The sequence below is a fragment of the Lithobates pipiens genome, unplaced genomic scaffold (assembly GCF_037356315.1).
Source record: "Lithobates pipiens isolate NorthernLeopardFrog02 unplaced genomic scaffold, aLitPip1_a1.2 Scaffold_8, whole genome shotgun sequence".
NCBI lineage: Eukaryota > Metazoa > Chordata > Amphibia > Anura > Ranidae > Lithobates > Lithobates pipiens.
The window spans coordinates 17,249,563-17,255,768 of record NW_027507903.1 but is presented as its reverse complement, the minus strand read 5'-3'; positions in this window follow the sequence as shown (position 1 = coordinate 17,255,768).

Below are 6,206 nucleotides of genomic sequence, written 5' to 3'. Positions count from 1 at the left end.
CAGTGAAAGAAGGACTTTCTTATGTTGGGGCCAGTGGAAGAAAGACCTCCTTACATTGGGAGTCAGTGGAAGGATTTTCTTATGTTGGTGGTCAGTGGAAGAAGGACCTTTTTACATAGTGGGGCAGTAGAAAAAGACCTACTTACCTTGGATGGCAGTGAAAGAAGGACCATCTTACGCTGGGAGTCAGTGAAAGAAGTACCTCCTTACATTGGGGGTCAGTGGAAGAAGGAACCTTTTTATGTTGGGGGTCAGTGGAAGAAAGACCTTCTTATATGGAGGGTCAGTGGAAGAAAGGTCCTGTTATGTTGGCAATCAGGGTAGTACATATATTATTTGGCACTGGTCCCACACTGTTGACTCTATGAAGTGATGTTGGTGCTGAAACTCAAGGAAATTCTTCAGGAACCCTTAGTACCTCTTGGTTGAAAAAGGCTGGTCTAAGTACAGGAACCCATAAGAAAAAATTAAAAAGAAATTCAGCTCTCCAAAGATTGATGAAAGATTCATTGGTTGCTCTAAGTTACCACACTGCACTTTCTGTTTTTTGGAATACCTTCATTTTTCTTGGAGTGTTCGCATTTGGCAGTCTGTAATGGAAACAATTATCACAAAATATCATCTTCATCGATGTTTATTGAAAGATGGTAATATTTGAAAGCTTTACTACAGTGTGCATGCGTTTACTTGAAAATATGTTCCACCAATTCTTCTGTGTTTATATCATTATGTGAGAGCTCACTTAGAGTTAGCATATGTTGCTTAAGGGAACATGTAAAAAAAAAGAGTATGGATGCTGCCACTAATGACCTACTCTTGAAGTTGTGTGTCCCTATGGCTATCATTCTCATCCTTGCTTCGGCTATTGGGTTGCTAACACAAAAGAAGTATCCACATCGAGAACCCTGCCATTGGTGGCGGCATTGCCCCACTTTAAAAAGTCTACAATAGTGATTCCTATGTTTTAATAGCTTCGCTTTAAACAAATCTGTAAGTTTGATGAAGAGGATAAAGCAGTTGAAGGTTCAGATTGCAGATGCACTATGTTACCAAAAGTATTGGGACACCTACCTTTACACACACATGAACTTTAATGGCACCCTAGTCTTAGTCCATAAGGTTCAATATTGAGTTGCCCCACCCTTTGCAGCAAGGTTTAGGAGTGTGTCTATGGAAATGTTTGACCATTCTTCCAGAATTGCATTTGTGAGGTCAGGCACTGTTGTGAACGAGAAGGCCTGGCTCACAGTCTCCGTTCTAATTCATCCCAAAGGTGTTCTATCATGTTGAGGTCAGGACTCTGTGCAGGCCAGTCAAGTTCCTGCACACCAAACTCACTCATCTATGTCTCTATGGTCCTTGCCTGACCTCACAAATGTGCTTCTGGAAGAATGGTCAAACATTCCCATAGACACTCTCCTAAACCTTGTGGACAGCCTTCCCAGAACAGTTGAAGCTGTTATAGCTGCAAAGGGTGGGCCAACTCAATATTGAACCCTATAGACTAATGCCACGTACACACGGACTGAATTTCTAATGGAAACAGTCTGATGGGAGCTTTTCATCGTATTTTCCAACCATGTGTTTGCCCATCGGTCTTTTTCTGTCGGCAATTCCGACATGCAAAATTCCGATGCATGCTAGGAAGCATTAAACTTCCCTTTTATAGTGCCGTCGAATGTGTTGTATGTGGCGGTGTTATTGACAGTCGGAATTTGGTGTGACCATGTGTAGGCAAGACAGTTTGAGCAAAATTCCATCAGAATTCCGACGCAAAAACCATCAGAGCTTTTTCCAATGAGAATTCCGATCGTGTGTATGCGGCATAAGACTGGGGTGCCATTAAAATTCATGTGCATGTAAAGGCAGGCGTCTCAATACTTTTGGTAATTTAGTGTATCTTCTGATAGCAAGTTTTTATTTTCAGCGCATCTGTCTACCCTACAATTCAGAGACTTCTGTAAGGCAAAAATAAGCAGATTTCTCATGGACCCACTCCTCTCACCTTCCTATTTTGTACGAAGTGCATTGGATGGCCACTTTGGAGACAAGCGGTGGGCCACAATACGACCAAAAGTTCTAGCCACTTTTTGCATTATAACGTGCTCTGGATGTGAGGGGTACAGAGTAGAAAAGAGCTTCTAGGGCAGTGATGGCGAACCTTGGCACCCCAGATGTTTTGGAACTACATTTCCCATGATGCTCATGCACTCTGCAGTGTAGTTGAGCATCATGGGAAATGTAGTTCCAAAACATCTGGGGTGCCAAGGTTCGCCATCACTGTTCTAGGGTATATTCTTGCAGAAGAGGTGACAACCTTATTCCTGACACTGATCATGCTCGAATGCAGCCTTTCTCAACCTTTTTAACATGGGGGAACCCCTGCTAATATATCTACAGCTCACAGTAGAATAATGTGATGGTCACGGGGAATACTTCTGTGTACATTTGTGGTCTCTGGTAATAATTCCTCCTTTACTTACACGTGGCTAAAAAAACACCATTGCTGTCAGTGGTTACTTATCTGGGAAAGTTAGCTCATTACTCAAGGACCCCCTATGAACCTCTGGAGGAAGCCTAGGGTACCACGAAATCTTGGTTGAGAAAGGCTACTCTGAGTTCAAATATTATTTTGCTTTTATAAACATTTTGACATTTCAGAAACCTAGACTTTGATATTGAGCCTGTCTATTTTTTTCTATGTAGTGTTAAACAGGTTTTATCATTGGGGCATGACTATGTACTAATGAAAAATGACATAAAGTATCAAGTATGGTTATCTTAAAGCCTAAGTTTAGTCAAAAAAAGGTTTTTGAAAAAATCAGCACAAGGGACATTACTTACAGTGAATGTGAAGTGTCCCTTGCCTGCTGGCAACATCCAAGTGTACGAGTCTTTATTTGCTACGAGGTGACCACAGGAAATGCTATGACGGGGCTACTGGCCGAAACCAGTAAGCCGTTTTATCCTGATATCACCTTGTAGCAAATAAAGACTCGTACATTTGGAGGTTTGGGGTTGCCTATTTTCATTTACATTTTGTATGGGAGACTGTAAGCCATTTGGAGCCTGAGTACAGGTTTCTCAAGTTCTTATCAGGACTCATTGGGACTCCAATGAGTTTGAGCGTTACATTTGTCCCTCATGATGCTGGCTGCAGATTTAGTAACTGTTCCATACTCTGAAACCCCCCCCCCCCAAACCTAATCTTACAGTGCCAATGGAGTCATAAGTGATGGGGAATCTGTCATATGCACCTATCAAGAGTGACAACTATACCCCCCCCCCCTTATTGCTCCCTCCTCTAATGGAGATGGAAGACATTTTATTCATCCACCCAGCCTCCATTCATGGATGGCTTTTCATTCATAGAAGCTATGAATGGAGAAGGTTGGTGGGCATAGTTGGCCTTATTAAAATGAATGGAGAAGATTGGTGGGCATAGTTGGCCTTATTAAAGAGTACGTATGACAAATCCTTCGGGTCTATTAATCCTTATGGTACTGGAAGATTACAGTGGTGGGGGTGCCAGCAGCACAAAGAACACATCAATTTGACTATAAGTAATGTCCCTTGTATTGATTTTTATTTTATTTTTATGCTTTTTTAAATAAACGTGGGCATTATTATTGCATTACACAAACTGCAAGTATCCATCTTATTCTATAAATCAGTTCCTGTGTATCCTAGACCAAGGCTGTACACAGAACCAAGACTTGTCCCCAAGATGACATGAAGTCCACCCCCTCCAAGCACTAATTCTTTTCTCTGTCGTTCTGCTGTCAGATGCAAGAGCCTCCTTGGAACTGGAGGGATGCAAAGCGCGAGGAGTAAATTGGCAAGAGTGGAAACCAAGGTTCAGCCTTGGCCTAGAATCCAAAGGTGCTCCGCAGGGATCATTTTCAGACCCAACAGATACTTGCAGGCACCACAAGGAAGCCACACTTCAGCACTTTTTTTGTAGACCAGGTCCAGTTCACTTCAAGGCTCATGTTTGCAGTAGCTAGACGGCCCTTATTACATGTCTCAAGGTCAAAAATGATTGCATTCAATTCTGGATAACTGTCTGTTTTGTTGCATTGTACAGGGTGACGTTGGATTAGGCCTATTCATCAGTCTTATGAATTATTTTCAACAGATCCCATATCTTCTCACATGAATTACATCGTAAATATTGAACTTTCAGGATGTTTTAAGAAAAAAAAAATGGCGAGGAAACGGTTAAATGAAATGCAAGACTCAGAATTCTGATCTGAAGACAAATCTTTATATGCAGCGACAGTGAACTGTCTGCCTGATATTAAGTGGATGTTGGCAAAATGCTGTTTTTGTTCTTTGCAGACATTGAATTCATTGGCGACAGAAGCTGGACTTTGTCGCAGTCACTTTAGTGTAAAAGGGAATTAAATCATTTGAAACTTGTAAGAATTTGCTCCAGGTGTGTTATTTTATCTTTATTATACTTAATGGATATACTTGTGACTTTTTGTTAAATGGTTATATAAAGAATAGAGATTGTAAAATATTTGTATCCTGCATTCACTAAAGTAAAGATAATGGCTTTTACTGTGCATCCTCCTGCATCGTGTCGTCTTTCTCCTGAACGATTCTGTAACATGTTTCACACGTTTCTGACATTAACGGGGTGAAAGCTTTTGCGAGGTACACAGCACTTGAACTGGTCAGCAAGACTATGGGGGTTATTTACGAAAGGTAAATCCACTTGGAAGTGCAGTTGCTGTAAATCTAAGGGGTAGATCTGAAATTAGTGGAAGCTCTGCTGATTTTATCATCCATTCATGTGCAAGCTAAAAATGCTGTTTTTTATTTTCCGTCCATGTCTCCCTCGGATCTACAGCGACTTTACTTCCAAGTGCACTTTCAAGTTTACTTGCAGTGCAAAGTGGATTTAAATAAACCCCTATGACTTTATTTACTTTTTTTTTTTGTTAGACAGCTTCAGTATTCTAAATTTAAAACGGAGTTCCACCCAAAAATGGAACTTCCGCTTTTCGTAATCCCCCACCCCCAGTGTCAGATTTGGCACCTTTCAGGGGGGAGGGGAGGGGAGAGCAAATACCTGTATAATCCAGGTATTTGCTCCCACTTCCGGGTGCCTCTAACACCCCCCCCCCCCCCCCCCCACTGTCTTTTGGGAGACACAGGTCCCAGAAGACAGCAGGGACCTGCGGGATCACACATGCAAAGCAGGGAACCAGGCTGTGAAGCTGCAAGGCTTCACTTCCTAATTCCCTTACCAAAGATGGCGGTGCCTCCACCCGAGAGTCGGGGGACACATTGGCTTCGGGTGCCGACATCTCGGGCGCCCTGGACAGGTAAGTGCCCATATTTTAAAAGTCAGCAGCTGCAGTATTTGTAGCTGCTGACTTAAAAAAAAAAATAATCGTCAGGACCTCTGCTTTAACTCCATGCAGGTATAAATGTAGCGATTCCCCCCCCCCCCCAACCTAGCTGGGAAGAGGGAAACCCCCAGCGCAGGGGGCAGGCTTACTTTATCCCAGGATAGATGCATGGCTGCAGTGGAGAGAGTCACGACCATGAGGGGTGCATAGGTATGTGCAACCTAGCAGGGGTAGGGAACGTCGGCTCTCCAGCTGTTTTGAAACTACAAGTCCCATGAGACATTGCAAGACCCTAACAGTCACAGGCATGACTCCTAGAGACAGAGGCATGATGGGATTTGTAGTTTCAAAACAGCTGGAGAGCCAAGGTTCTCTACCCCTGCCCGGATTAGCGTGTGCACCCCAAAGCTCAAACCCACATGCCTTTCTCTGCAGCCTCAGCTGCACTGGACAGTGAATGAATGTGAAAAGCCCTGTGCTGAGTGGCTTCCTGTTCATTCACCAACTGAAGCATAGTAAACGCAGTCTAGTTTTAGTTCAGTTATGAATGGACACAGTGAGTGAGTGTGTTCATTTAGAAAAGGAAGGGGTTGGTAAATTACCCCTTCCCAAACACACTGCTAAAGCAACACTTGAGTAGTTTAAAGGGAAACATGTAAATATGTTGGTATGGCCTAGTCAAAGCCCAGACCTCAATCCAATAGAAAATCTGTGGTCAGACTTAAAGATTGCTTTTCACAAGCACAAACCATCCAACTTGAAGGAGCTGGAGCAGTTTTGCAAGGAGGAATGGGCAAAAATCCCAGTGGTAAGATGTGGCAAGCTCATAGAAACTTATCCAAA